This window comes from Elephas maximus, chromosome 4, assembly GCF_024166365.1.
Source record: "Elephas maximus indicus isolate mEleMax1 chromosome 4, mEleMax1 primary haplotype, whole genome shotgun sequence".
NCBI classification, from domain to species: Eukaryota; Metazoa; Chordata; class Mammalia; order Proboscidea; family Elephantidae; genus Elephas; species Elephas maximus.
Window position 1 is genome coordinate 54,899,138 of NC_064822.1, and position 13,791 is coordinate 54,912,928.

The following is a 13,791-nucleotide window of genomic DNA, read 5'->3' on the forward strand; positions in this document are numbered from 1 at the left end:
ATTACTGTAGCTGTTTAGTATGTTTTGAAATCAGGAAGTGTGATTTTATAATCCTATTTTGTTCTTCTCTTTCAACATTGTTTTAGATTTACATGGCCTCTTGCCCTTCTATATAAAATTGACGATTGGTTTTTCTATTTCTGAAAAGAAGGCTGTTTGAATTTTGAATGGTATTGCATTGAATCTACAGATTGCTTTCAGTAGTGGCATCTTAACAATAGTAAGTTTTCTAATTCATGAGCATGGAATAGCTTTCCATTTATTTAAGTCTTCTTTAATCTTTTTCAGTAGTGTTTTATAGTTTTCTTTGTATAAGTCCTTCATGTTCCTGGTTAGATTTATTCCTAAGTATTTTATTCTCTTAGACACTATTGTAAATGGAATTGTTTGCCTAATTTCCCTTTCAAATTTCTCATTGCTGGTGTATAGAAACCTTTTGTTTGTTGACCTCGTACCCTGCAAATTTGCTGAATTCCTCTATTGGCTCTAGAAGTTTTCTTGTGGAGTCTTTGGGATTTTCTATGTATTGGATCACCAAGCCAAACCAAACCTACTGTTGTCGAGTTGATTCTGACTCATAGCGACCCTATATGACAAAGTAGAACTGCTCCATAAGGTTTCCAAGGCCGTAAATCTTTACAGAAGCAGACTGCCACATCTTTCTTCCTTGGAGCAGCTGGTGGGTTCAAACTGCTGATCTTTTGGTTAGCAGCCAAGCACTTTAACCACTGTGCCACCTGGATTCTGTTTGCTAGTATTTTTGTTGAAGATTTTTGCATCTATATTTCATGAGAGATATTGGCCTGTAGTTTTCTTTTTCGTTTGGTGTCTTTGTCTGATTTGGGCATCAGGGTTATAGCTTGCTTCATAGAATGAATTAGAGAGTATTCCTTACTTCTCTATGTTTTGGAAGAGTTTAAACAGTATTGGTGTCAATTCTTCTCTAAATGTTTGGTAGAATTCCCCAGTGAAGCCATCCGATCCAAGATTTTTTTTTTGTCATTGGGAGGTTTTTGATCACTGATTCTGTCTCTTTACTTGTTATGGGTCTGTTGAGTCTTTCAGTCACCTCTTGAGTCAGTCTGGGTAGGTTACGTTCTTCCAAAAATTTGTCCGTTTTATCTAGGTTATCCAGTTTGTTGCTGTACAGTTGTTCATAATATTCTGTCATAATTATCAGGTCAGTTGTAATGTGCCCGCTTTCATTTTTTATTTTGGTTATTTGGATCTTTTCTCTTCTTTGTCAGTGTAGCTAAAGGTTTGTTGATTTTATGATCTTTTCAAAGAACCAACTTCTGGTTTTATTGATGCTCTCTATTGTTTTTCTGCTTTCAACTTTATTTATGCTCTGATCTTTGTTATTTCCCTTCTTTTGATAGGTGTAGGCTTAGGTTGCTCTTCTCTTTCTAGTTCTTGGAGCTGTTGAGTTAGGCTGTTAACTTGATAATTTTTTTCTTTTTTTATGTAGGCATTTATCATATAAGTTTCCCTCTGAGTACTACCATCGCTGCATCCCACAAGTTTTGCTATGTTGTGCTTTCATTTTCATTTGACTCTAAGAAATTTGTGATTTCTCTTTTAATTCCTTCCTTGACCCATCGGTAGTTTAACAGTGTGTTGTTTAATTTCCATATGTTTGTGTATTTTCCAGGTTTTTTCTCTGTTATTGATTTCTAGCTTTACTCCATTCAGTTAGAGAAAGTACTTGATATGATTTCAATCTTTTTAAATTTATCAAGACTTGCTTTGTGCATAATGGGTAATTTTTATTTTGTTTTTGTACTTTTCCCTATTAAAAAATTTTTTTACAATGAACACGTATTACTTTTGAAGTCAGAAAATCATTTTTATTTAAAAAATAAGACAGATCTGGAGTGAAATAAGTCAGTCACAAAAGGACAAATATTGAATGAGACCACTATCATAAGAACTCAAGGAAAAGTTTAAACACACACACACACAAAATATTGATGGTTACGAGGGTGCAGGGAGGGGGAAGGGATATCACTAACTAGATACTAGACAAGTATCAACTTTAGTGAAGGGAAAGACAGCACACTATATACGGGAAGTCAGCAAAATTTGACCAAAACAAAGGCATGGAAGTTTCCTGGACACATCCAAACACCTTGAGGAACCAAGTTGGAGCTGGGGCCTGGGGACCATAGTCTTGGGGACATCTAGGTCAATTGGCATAACATAGGTCATAAAGAAAATGTTCTACATCCCACCTTGGTGAGTAGCATCTGGGGTTTAAAAGCTTGCAAGCGGCCAACTAACATACATCTATTGGTCCCATCCTATCTGGAGCAAAGGAGAATGAGGAAAACCAAAGCCACAAGGAAAATATTAGCCCAAAAGACTAAAGGACCACATGAACCAGAGCCTCCACCAACCTGAGCCCAGATGAACTAGATGGTGCCCAGCAACCACCACCAACAGCTCTGACAGGGATCACAATAGAGGGTTATGGGCAGAGCAGGAGAAAAATGTAGAACAAAATTCAAATTCATGAAAAAAAAAAAAAGACCAGACTTACTGGTCTAACAGGCACTGGAGGAACCCCTGAGTCTATGGCACCAGACATTTGGCTAACCCAGAACTGAAACCACCCTTGAAGCCCACTTTTCAGACAAAGATTTGACAGGCCTATAAAGCAAACAGTAACACATGTGAGGACCGTGAGCCTGAGTTTGATCAAATATACGAGACCAAATGGGCAACTGCTGCCCAAAAGCAAGAAGGCAGGAAGGGACAGGAACTGGACAAATGGACACAGGGAACCCAGGGTGAAAAGGAGGAGCATTATCTCACATTGTGGATTGTAACCAATATCACAAAACAATTTGTGTACAAATTTTTGAATGAGAAGTTAACTTGAGGTATAGATTTTCACCTAGAACACAATAAAAATTTTTTAAAAGATTTAACATACCACAACTCTTCTAATGGTCAAATTACCATTTATACATGTCCAGTTATTTCTGGTGGCCTCTACCTCTTCATATTCCACCCCAATATATACACCCATCTTGCCCTCTCCCAGAATGCAACACTTTCTCCTAGCACAGGTGATGGGGCTTTCCAACATAAGTCTGTACGTGGACCTGGGGATATTATTCTATCACATATCTTCTGAGGAGCTCAGGCTGATTCATTCCTTATCAAGGTGGGTCTGATGTTCATCACCTTCATTCATTCATGAAGTACAGGCGGACAACTTCACAGAACCTGACAATTCTATGCTCGCAGTAGGCGCCCAATAAATGTTTTCTGTCTTTTTTTTATTGTGGTGAAATATATATAACAAAACATTTGCCGTTTCAACCATTTTTTTATATGTACAATTCAGTGACACTGGTTGTATTCATCATGTTGTACAACCATCACCATTATCCAGGACGGATTACCCAATAAGCCAGGTAGATGCCAGCTTACTTGTGCTTAAAGATGTGGTGAAACTCGTGCAAAACTGTGCACTGCAGATTAGTAAAAAAACACAATTAAGCCTGTGTGTACCTTGCTTACTGTAAGCTTGTGCACACCTTGCTTGCTGGTCAATCTGCCCTGCCACTATCCATTTCCTAATTTTTCATCACCCTTAACAGAAACTCATTATCCCTTAAGCAATAACTCCTCATTAGCCCTCCCACTGGCCCCTGGTAACTACTAATAAACTTTGGTCTTTAAGCATTTGCTTACTCTAGATATTTAATAAAAGTGGGCTCATATATTTGTCCTTTTATATCTGACTTATTTCACTCAGCATAATGTTTTCAAGGTTCATCCATGTCATAGCATGTATCAGAGCTTCATTTCTCTTTATGGCTCAGTAATATTCCATTGTATGTATATACCACATTTTGTTTATCCATTCATCTGTTGATGGACCAATCAATGTCTGAATGCATAAATAAAGCACTCAGATATGTCGAGATGTTTTAGAGCTCTCTGGGGGATAAGAAAAGAAAGGAAAGCTATGGGAAAAGAAAATTAACTGTATTGACTAGGACTGGGCCAGGCAAAGAGCATGTCAGAAGTATTGACTTCAGAATTACCTTGCTCAGGCTTTGTAATCGATATAAAAAGTTTACTGGTTCCCACATCATTTGTTAGCATGTCCATCCCCGTGGGGGATTTCAGCAGCTTGCAAAGAGTGAAATCATCAGCCCAGACTATATTTTCAGGGCAGTGTTACAGCTGCCAGTGGACAAACAAACAAACAAAAACTACTGTCATCCAGTCCGTTCCAACTCATAGTGACCCTACGGCACAGAGTAGATTGCCCCTTCAGGTTTCTAAGGCTGTACTTTTTTTTTTTTTTTTTTGGCTTTAACAAACAAAGAATTGTCCTTGGGGGACAAGGGAAGGTCCTTGTCTCTTTATTGTCTGTTCCTCGGATCCTTAGTGATTTTCACGTGGTGCGTATCTCCCCCTCCATTTGTGCTTGCTCTCTTGCTTAATCTGCTCCTTTTTATTTCTCAAAAGTGGTGGTTTATAATACACCCTACATGGATATGGTGTCATTAACATAACAAAAAATCCCTGTTCTCAAATGGGGTCACATCCACACGTATAGGGGTGAGGATTTACAACATAAAATTTTGGGGGACACAATTCAATCCCTAACACCACCCCTTCCAAGGCTGTAAATCTTTATGGAAGTAGACTGCTGTATCTTTCTCCTGTGGAGCGCTTGTGGGTTCGAACTGTTGACTTTTGGTTAGGAGACAAGTCCTTTACCACTGTGCCCCCAGGGCTCCTTTACAACTGCCAGTAGAACAGGATATTTTGCTAAAGAGAAACTCAGAATTGTCTCCAAACTGGTGGGCAGCAGTACTACACAAAGAACCCCTTCCTGAGGGGCATCAGGCGATCCTCTGACCGCTCCCGGCAGTGGGGGCAGTTTTTGTTCTCCTTTGCTATTGAATTTCCCAGGTGTGTCAAAGACAGTAATCTCACTGGCAGAATATAGACAACAAACCAGTAAAAAATATATACACAGTGCTTTTCACTCTTTATAGAAGGTCTTCGTTGACTTGCCTTCTGCCCACTGAGAGAAATTCTTGTACTATCCTCCCTGGACTCCGTGGCATGGACTTTGCTATTTTGTATTTGTTCCTTTGTTGCTTATAATTGTTCTCTAGTTGTTACATGTAAAAAACATTGTGCTCATGGGGGGAGGAGAGGAGGGGGAGGCAGAGATTGCAGTGGAAAGAATGTACAAATTGGAAAACCTGACTTCACTATTTATAAACCTTGCTACCTTAGTCAAATTAGCCTCTCTGAGCCACAGTTTTCCTTCCTAATCTATAAACAATCTGCTCCTAACCCTCCTCACATGGTTGCTTTGAAATGATATTATAGGTATAAAAGTTCATAAAACTTTAGCTATAAAACATGATGTAAGTGTTTGATATTATCTTTTGTATGGAATGCAGTAGGTTCTTAAGAAACAGGAGGTAACCAAAGAAACAAAGAAAATATTAGCCCAAGAGACAAAGGGACCACATAAACCAGAGACTGCACCAGCCTGAGACCAGAACTAGATGGTACCTGGCTACCACCAATGATCACCCTGACAGGGAACACAACGGAGAGTCACTGACGGAGTGGGAGAAAAGTGTGGAACAGAACTCCAATTTATGTAAAAAGACCAAGCTTAATCATCTGACTGAGACTGGAGGAAACCCTGAAGCCATGGCCCCTGGACACTATGTTAAGCCAGAACTAAAAGCATTCGCGAAGCCCACTCTTCAGACAAAGATTAGACTGGACTATAAAATATGAAGTCATAGTGATTCTTAGTTTAAGCAGATACATGAGACCAAACAGGCGGTTCCTCTCTGGAGGCAGGATGAGAAGGCAGGAAGGTACAGGAGCTGGTTGGATGGACACGGGAAACTGGGGTGGAAAGGGGCAGTGTGCTGTCACATTGTAGGGATTGTAACTAGAGTCACATGACAATATGTGTATAAAATCTTACATGAGAGATTAATTTAAGCTGTAAACTTTCACCAAAAGTACAAAAATTAAAAAAAAAGGAGGTTGTGGGAAAGTCTCTAGGTGGCACGTACTGTTTGCATTTGTCTACTAAAGGTTGGCAGTTTAAACCCATCTAGTGGTGTTGTGGAAGAAAGGCCTGGCAATCTGCTTTTGTAAAGATTGTTGTTATGTGTCGTGGAGTCAGTGACTCCATGTAATAGAGTAGAACTGCCCCATAGGGTTTTCCAGGCTGTAATCTTTACGGGAGCAGATTGCCAGGTCTTTCTCTCTCAGAACTACTGGGTGGGTTCAAACTGCCAACCAAACAGCCAAGTGCTTAACTGTGGCACCACCAGGGCTTTTTTTTTTTTATATAAAGATTATAGCCAAGGAAGCCCTATGGAGTGTCCATGAGTTGGAATCATGGACATGACAGCAGTGGGTTTGATGTTTGGTTTATTGCATTGTGGGGGAATGAGGGTGGCCACTAGAGTCAGACCTCCTCCGTGTGCCCTTGGGCAAATCAGCTTCTCTAAGTCTTGGTTTGCTCATCATTATATGGCAATAATAATGCAGTTTCACAGAGCTGATATGAGGATGAAATGAAGTAAGGCATTCAAAGCACTTCCAAAGAGTATTGGGCACCTAAAAAAAAAAAAAAAAAAAGCACTTCCAGAGTATTGGGCACCTAGTAAGCACTTAATAACGTAAGCTGCTGCTGCTGCTGCTGTTGTTGTAAATGAATGAAAGAGGAAAATATGTCAAAAATGCATATTGGGGTAGAGAGCATAGAGACTCAAGGCCATGGTGGGGGAAGCAGAGTAGACATGGGAACGCCATAAGCTAGCAGCTTCTTGTAATCAGTCTGGGAGGGCTTCATGGAAGAACTGGAATTTCTGGAACTCTTGATAATAGGTGGAAGATGAATTGTCTGGCTAGGAAGTGAAGTTATTAGAAAGGGTATTCCTAATACCTGATATAATTTGGAGGAGAGTAGGTTGGGTGACCCGATGATGGGAGGTTGAAAAGTTCTAAAATAAGGTAGAGTTGGTCTGAAGATTGGTAGCCGAGAAGTAGCCCTAACTGCCTGTATAAAGCTCTAAAATGGAGCAGAGTAGGCCACCAAGGGGTGCTTGGGAAGCCTTGGATTCGATAAGTGTGACTGAAAGCACAATTGGCCATGCATAGTTGAATGGCATGTTACAGACTCGGGACAGAGAAGAACACTTTAGTAACTCCAATAAGGATTGTGCAGCGGAATTTGTTGCTGAAAAAAAAAAAGGTAACAGGCAAATCAATTATTAATTGAAACTTTGACGATGTAGAAGAAGGGAGAAGGAAGAGGTGACTTTTGGAAGGGTAGAAATCATGAAATACTCCAGGGTCTCGCCACACACATGAAGAATGCTCTACTTTAAGAGAAGAGGGTCCCGAAAAGAATACTAATTCGCGTTTACAAAAGGTAGAGTTGATACTGCCTGTATGAAAGATTTGGGATAGGCGACTACCCATTTCCAACCGAAGGCTCTTTAAGATGATGGAACACCCCCAAAACTGAAGAATATAAGCAAATATTGCTAATCATACGCAAAGGATCATAGTATCAAAACATACGAGGGCTGGAAGTGCCTTCGGAGATCAACTGTAGTCCGGTATCTTCATTTTACGGATGAGGAAATTGAGTTAAAGAGGTGGTTACCTTGTCCTCAAGGTCACACAAATATATATCTTGGTTCAATTCTCTATGTATTTTCTTTTAGCGCCCTCCGCCAAAAACTTGAGGGCTCCCTAATCTCTTTGTTTCCCATCTGGATAGGATCAGCATACAATTGTAGTTCTGTTTTTGCGGCGGCTACTGAGAGCAACCAACAAGTCGCCTTTAAACGCATCCCCTCTTTTCCCCCATCGGGCCGACTTCGATATGCCCACTACGTTTCTCCATTGGCCATTTCGTGTGGCTTCTCGCCCCCTTCCCAGATTCCCAACCAATCAACTCTTCCCTCTCTCACTCCAGCCGGGCTTTGAGGAATGTACCATATGGACAGTGCAGGGGGGGGTAGAAAGGAGGAAGGGCGTGGCAACGGTTTATTTCTTTACCTTTTGTACATAACCCGCGAGATTCTGGCAAAGTCTGGGCCGGTAGGTAGCAACGGGGTCCTTGAGGTCGGGCAGTACGCGCCAGTTCCAGAGGCGCTCTTGAACTCTTCGTCCCCGAGGCTGGGGTTCAGTGGTCGGACCTGGAGGGCCGCAGCCCCCGCCCTCCCATGTGCCCGCCCAGCCACCGGCGGCGGCGCCGCTGCTTCTGCTGCCGCTGGCCGCTGCTGCCGCTGTTGCCCTGGCCGGACGCAGCGGGCTGGCGCGCTGGGGCTGCGGAGCTGCGGGAGCCCAGAGCAGGGCTCGGCGGCCCGGGCCGGCCACGGGGACGCCGGCGCCGAGGGCACACACCAGCATGAAGTGGAGGTGAGGACCGGGCTCCGGGAGCTAGACCGGCCCCAACCGCCCCAGGGAGCCGTATCCCACCCGCGCCGGGAGCTCGGAGTTTCCGGGACCCCGGGCTGGCCCCGGCGGGGGCTTCTGGAGCCGGCAGCTGCTGCAGCCGGGCATCTGGCTGTAGATCTCCCGCCCCGCAGCTGGGAGGGCTCGGAACCCTCTGTGGGCGCTTGGCGCCTCCTTCTGGCGGCGCCTTCCAGCCCTTTCCCCCGCGGGGCAGTAGAGCCCGGGAGGAAGCCCCCTCCTCGCGCATCTCCGGCCGGCCCTGCCTGGCCCCTGTTGCTGACCTCCAGGAGTTGGCGCTCAGTCCAGTCCGGCCAGGCGCGTCCCAGTGCTCCAGGGCAGGCTGGCTCTGGGGGAAGTCGAGGAAGGCATCCAGCTTCTTGTGAGAATAGGAGGGAGAGGGACTTAGACTGGATGTTCTGCGGGGAGGCTTTTTGGGGGGGCGGGAGCAAAGATCTCATCCTGCCCAGGGTCCATGCTCCCCGGAGGCTTGGGAATGGGGCTGTTCACTGCCCTGCCCCCGAAGCTCAGCCTCCGGCGGGCCTTTGCCTTCCAGTCTAGCTGGGGTCCTAGGGACACGTCAGTCCCGCCACGGTTCAGTGGATTACCGGCCTCTGGCGGGTAAACCCTGTTCCTCTGTCCCTGGTCTGTGAGTGTGGGTTGCTGAGGTCGTTAGGGGTAGGTGGCCAAAATAGAACGCTGAAGTGCTTTTTTATTTTCGTGGTAGTGTGGGGCGGGGGCAGTGAGGGCGTGATAGCATCATTCTCTTATCTCCTGCCGCCCCTTCCTTAACTGCCCAACAAGGTGGTAGTGCTATGGGAGGTCTTGGTGGTACACTGGAAATTCCTGGTTTAAAAATCACTTTGAGGAGCCTTGTACACAGATCTGTGGCTTGCCTGGTTTTAGCAGAAAGCCAGATGCAGTGACAGCCTTAGAGGTGCAGTTTTCTGGCATCTCAGCCATCATCACATCATCAAGCTCTTTCACAATGGTGCCTTAGGAAGAAGGGATCTGTCAGGACCCTCAAGCAAAGCCCTGCTCCATAACCCATTAGGGGGCACAGGCCAGCCTGTTGGCTGTTTTTACTACAGAGTCTGATTGTAGAGAAAGTATTTTCAAGAATACAAACCACGTTTATGTTCTTTTAATGTTGGTGCTTAACACAGGCATTAATTACCATTTACAAGAAGTGGGTTAAGGCAGGTGGGTTGTGGACAGTTTTTTTTAGGGCTTACTATCTTTTAATTTTTTTAGTGGGATGTGGATGGAGAAAATGGCATTTAAACATCATGCCACCAATGTGTATTTGGTCTCATCTCACAGTTTTCTACCTAGCCGTTTAGGATGATGGCTTGTACCCCAGGGGTGAGAATGAATTAGTTTTTATAGTGATAAAGACGTCTTACTTCAAGTAGCTGTTGCCATTAGGAAGCTTTGCTCTCTCATTACCTGGCCATACAGATGCCAATTTATTGTTGTGGTTGCCTTTTTTGGCCTTTAGGAGAACCTTGTAAATTCCATGCTTGATTGTCAAATGAACTTGGGCCAGAAATGTGGTCCAGATTATTTTAGCCCTAGATTGAGTTTTTTTTGCATTCCAGGTAGTAAAAACTTTTAAACTTTTTTGATAGTGCATTAAAGAACCCAAATGAGGAGGTTTTGACAGTTAATTCCAGAATTATAGGAAAAACATGGTCTGGGTATTCCTCTTGAAAAGGATCTTTCAGAACTTGGACCTGGTTTGTCAGCCAAGGCTCCTTTTTCTGTTTTCAGCACCAACATAGGAAATGTCTGAAGCTTGACTACTGGATTGTGATTTTTTTCCCTCGCATCTGGGATAGTACTGCTCAGTGATGACTATTTCATCGTGTTTCTAGGTGTGAGAAGGAGCCCTGGTGGCACAGAGGTTAAGCACTCAGCCACTAACTGAAGGGTCTACATTTGAACCCACCAGTTGCTCCTTGGGAGAAAGATGTGGCAGTCTGTTTCTGTAAAGATTTACAGCTTTGGAAACCCGATGGGGTAGTTCTGCTCTGTCCTGTAAGGTCACTATGAGTTAGAATCAACTCGTCAGCAGTGGGTTTGGATTGGCTAGATGTGGGAGACAAAATGGGCTTTGTAGATAATGTGTGTGAAATGCTTAGCATAGTGCCTGACGCATAGTTGTTCAGTAAAGTAAGTAAATTTTTCCTATTCTCCTTGGATTTGGGATGTCTGGGAATGATGCAGTTTTGATTGCATGCTCCCTTCTTAACTTTGGGAAGATTAGCCCCCCTTATTCCTCCTCATACCCCCATCTCCAGCTCTCTACTCACACCGAAATTTTTTATGGTGGATTAAAATGGAGCTCAAACCACTGGACCTAGAAGTAAAAATCAAACAAGGAGAAAATTGAGCTCTTCCGCCTGGCTTGTGTGTTGCATCTTTTCAGAAAGAACAGTGTGCACCTTAGAAAAGGTTTTACAGTACCAGAGAGCAAATGGTCCGAATTGACCCATTCTTAAGTCTGTTGAACTGTCCTGCAGGTGAGGATTTGGGTTGTTGTTGGTTTAGCATGTCCAAGTGAAATGGTAAGCCTTTCCTAATTCCTCCTGGCACTGGCACCCAGAAGCGGCCCTGGGTGGCAAGGCCTGACCGGTAGGCAGGGCCAAGAGTCTTACCTCTGATGGGGTCTGCCTCTGAGCTGAGCTTTGCAAGGAGCAGCCCTTTACAGTCTCCCGCTTGTAGCAGGCTCCATGGACAGATTAAAAGGCTATCAAACCTAATGTTGTTGAAAGGTTAAGAACCATCACTGGGTAGGGGTGGGTTTTTTTTATGTCCCATAATTTTTTTTATAATAGTGGGTGTGGCATTTTAATAATAATCGTGCCCTGGATTTATGTATTGCTTTTTCTTTGAAGAACTGAAAGCTTTTTTGTTACCTGTTATCTCATTGAACCCCTGGTGGCACAGTGCTAAGAGCTCAGCTGCTAACCAAAAGGTTGGCAGTTCCAATCCACTAGCCGCTTCTTGGAAGCCCTATGGGGTAGTTCTGCTCTCTCCTGTAGGGTCGTTATGAGTTGGAATTGACTCCTGTCAATGGGTTTTTATTATCTCATTGAGTCTTACATGTCCCTGAAGTCATCAAAGCTTAGTACAGTGTATATTATTCCTATTTGGTAGTTCAGGAAATGGAGGTGGTAAGATTTGCTCAAAGTTTCAAGTGAATCGGTACCTGAGCTAGGACTTGAATTGGGTTTTCCTTCTTACATTGATACCTTTGGAGGAAAAAAATTCTTTTGGAACTTGAAGGACTTAAAGAAACCAAACCATTTGTGCTTTTATGATTACTAGATAGTTAACGTGGAGACGTGGTGGCACAGTGGTTAAAAGCTTGTCTGCTAACCAAAAGGTCAGCAGTTTGAATCCATCAGCCACTCCTTGGAAACCCCCGGGGCAGTTCTGCTCTGTCCTGTAGGGTTACTAGGAGTTGCAATCAGTTTGATGGCACGGGGTTTGGGCTTTTGGTAGATAGCTAATGAGTCCCCTGGGTGGTACTGACAGTTAAGTACCTGACCACTAGCTGAAAGGTTGGTGGTTTGAACCCACTTAGACGTGCTTCAAAAGACAAGGCTGGCAATCTGCTCCTGAAAGGTCACAGCGTTAAAAACCCTGTGGAACGTAATTCTGCTCTGCACACGTGGGGCACCGTGAGTAGGAAGCAACTCGAGGGCAACTAGCAGTGGTGGATTTGCACTGTCGACCTTTTTGGTCAGCACCTAACTTTTAACCCCTGTGCCACCAGGGCTCCTTACTAACAACAACACATAGCTAACAATAGTTCACATTTATTGAGCACTTACGTACCATGCTGGGTGCTTTATGTACCTTAACTTGTTTATTCCTTATAGCAACGGATAGGGTAGGACTTACTATTCCCATTTTACAGATGATGAGCTCTGATTTGGCGAGGCCCCAGGTCAAAGGAGTGACACTAAATGACAAAGCCTTGACTGAAAGCAGGGTTGATGGTAAGCGTGTATTCTTAACCCCCGTGCTTTGGTGGTGACTGTGGAGCAGACCTCGGAGTCCCCGACACCTGTTGCTGCTGCTCGCGCTCAGTCTGACAGGCTGTGGTTGGACTGGGGCTTTATTTTTCATTGCAGTACAGTTTTTACACCCTGGTCTTTTCCTTTGCCAGGAGTATTCCTCTAGCCAGGTGGAAGGTCATTACTTTAGAAAAAAAATCAGAACTGAAAAATGTCTATATTTGGAGAGTGTGAAGTATTTAGTAACACCAGATGGAGAGAATAGGGACAGAATTGAGGTGGTTTGTAGACAGGAAATTTGTGATGGGTCTGGGTAACCTAGGGGCAATCTTTAGTGCCCAGGCTTTATTTACTTCAGCTGCTGTTTGAAATTGTAAACCTGGAGGCACTTGGGTGAAAATCTGTGCAGCAGATAAGGCTCTCAGTTTCAACTTCAGATGGCAAAGCTGAGAATCTGATTCCTTTTTGGTTTTTAGCGTCTGTCTGCAAATAACGCAGTACATTGTGGGAATGGTGGGGATATTGTTTGGAAATTTACCTAAACTCTTTGTGGGCTTCCCCTTCCTTGCAGCCTCCCCCCTCCTGTCGGAATTCAACTCTGATCTTGTGCAGATGGGTGGGCGTGGTGTGGAGGGGTGTCAAACACTGAGATGCCTGGGACACATCAGTGGACAGGAACAACATCCCTGCCTTCGCGGGGCTCAGCTGTACCTGACTGGCTGTCTTCTTAGGGTGGGTTTTAAACTGTCACCCCAAACCCCGCAATTCATTGACGTTTTGTCATTGGGGGAATTGGAGTTTCACAGAGGACAGAAAATTGCAAAACAGCTTGAAGAAGACAGAATGTGGTGATGATCAGATTAAGGAAGCAGTAGGACTCCTGGTTTGTACATGTGAGAGGTGGGAAGAGAGGAGGGCAAGAGCTTCTGCTAAGTAGTAAATTTGGTAAGAACAACTGAGTTGTTTTGGTTTTTCTTCAAGTGCTAGCTCAGGATGTGTCACATGGGAGGTGGGAGCACACATGTATTGGTGTGTGAGTGAAAGTCAGGAAATAGGTCTTTCTGCATTAGGTAGGTCTAAAAAAAGCACCTGTCATTGTCAATTCTGACTCATGGTGACCCCATGTGTGTCAGAGTATACCTGTGCTACCGTGGGGCTTTCAATGGCTGATTTTTCAGAAGCAGATGGCCAGGCCTGTCTTCCAAGGCATCTCTGGGTAGACTTGAACTGCCAGCCTTCTATTTGGGAACCGTGTACTTAACTGTTTGTGCTACCCAGGGACCTC

At 44.1% G+C, this 13,791-nt stretch overlaps 1 protein-coding gene and 1 long non-coding RNA gene across 9 annotated transcripts in view; one reads left to right on the plus strand and one right to left on the minus strand.

Moving 5' to 3' along the window:
* LOC126075029 (uncharacterized) overlaps window positions 1–8,208 on the minus strand; it is a 32,557-nt gene extending 24,349 nt beyond the window's left edge. The window contains exon 1 of the long non-coding RNA XR_007517109.1: window positions 8,083–8,208. This is a non-coding gene — a long non-coding RNA (uncharacterized LOC126075029). The remainder of the gene's footprint in view (window positions 1–8,082) is intronic.
* MICAL3 (microtubule associated monooxygenase, calponin and LIM domain containing 3) overlaps window positions 1–13,791 on the plus strand; it is a 241,613-nt gene that overhangs the window by 24,579 nt on the left and 203,243 nt on the right. For 7 of the 8 annotated variants that reach the window (XM_049882099.1, XM_049882105.1, XM_049882106.1 and 4 more), the window contains exon 1: window positions 8,283–8,445. The exons of the other annotated variant lie outside the window; for it this stretch is intronic. The gene's annotated coding sequence lies outside the window, so the exon portion shown is untranslated. Of the gene's footprint in view, window positions 1–8,282; window positions 8,446–13,791 lie in introns of those variants that run through there. 8 annotated transcript variants of the gene reach the window in all.